At 44.1% G+C, this 737-nt stretch overlaps 1 pseudogene; it reads left to right on the forward strand.

Moving 5' to 3' along the window:
* Positions 1 to 301: 301 nt before the first annotated feature.
* On the forward strand, positions 302 to 477 carry LOC123965561 (annotated as a pseudogene).
* The last annotated feature ends 260 nt before the right edge of the window (positions 478 to 737 follow it).

Here is a 737-nt window from a genome sequence, read left to right on the forward strand (position 1 = left end):
CTACACTCCTGCACAACAGTGGACTTGGAGAAGAGCTTTTATTATCCATTTATTTTTTGTGAGTTTTATTTTAACAAATGCACTCCGCTTTGAAGAGATTTTAACAGAGACACTCACTGACATGGACAAGCTGAAAACCATTCTATACCTTTAATTTATGACGTTATCTGTAATGCATTTTAGACACTTTTTTTAAATGTTGTTTTACAGAGAACATTTATCTATTTATTTACGTGTTGTATTTTAAAAGGTAACTTGGAATTGACATATTATGAATCATGTTTGAATTGAGTGTCAATAAAATTTTTCTCAAAAGAAAAAAAATCTGTTCTTATCAGTTTAATATCTGATATGTCCCCTATAAGGGGGCAACATATTAAATGATTTTTAGCACCGGGAGCTGAGACGAGGGGCTTGCTCCGTCCGCTCCACGCATCGACCCGGTATTGCAGTGCCTCCGGGAGCGGTGCACCCTTCTCCTGCCTTGTGTAAAACCAAAACACTGACCCAAACGCAGAGGTTCGTCGCTCTGCCGGACGCCGGACCGAAAAAGGCGCCAGTCGCGGGGGCGGGGCGGCCGCTTTCAGCCAGCTGAAGCCTCAAAGAAGGCAGCGAGATTTGCACTTTTGATTGGCAGACGACGAGGGGATATTTGGGACCGGCATGGCTGTTAAATGTGCCCTGCATTTCCCCTCCCTCTCTCCCACTCGTCATCGAGAGCCCGAGTATTTCGGATG

The sequence above is a fragment of the Micropterus dolomieu genome, unplaced genomic scaffold (genome assembly GCF_021292245.1).
Source record: "Micropterus dolomieu isolate WLL.071019.BEF.003 ecotype Adirondacks unplaced genomic scaffold, ASM2129224v1 contig_10170, whole genome shotgun sequence".
NCBI classification, from domain to species: Eukaryota; Metazoa; Chordata; class Actinopteri; order Centrarchiformes; family Centrarchidae; genus Micropterus; species Micropterus dolomieu.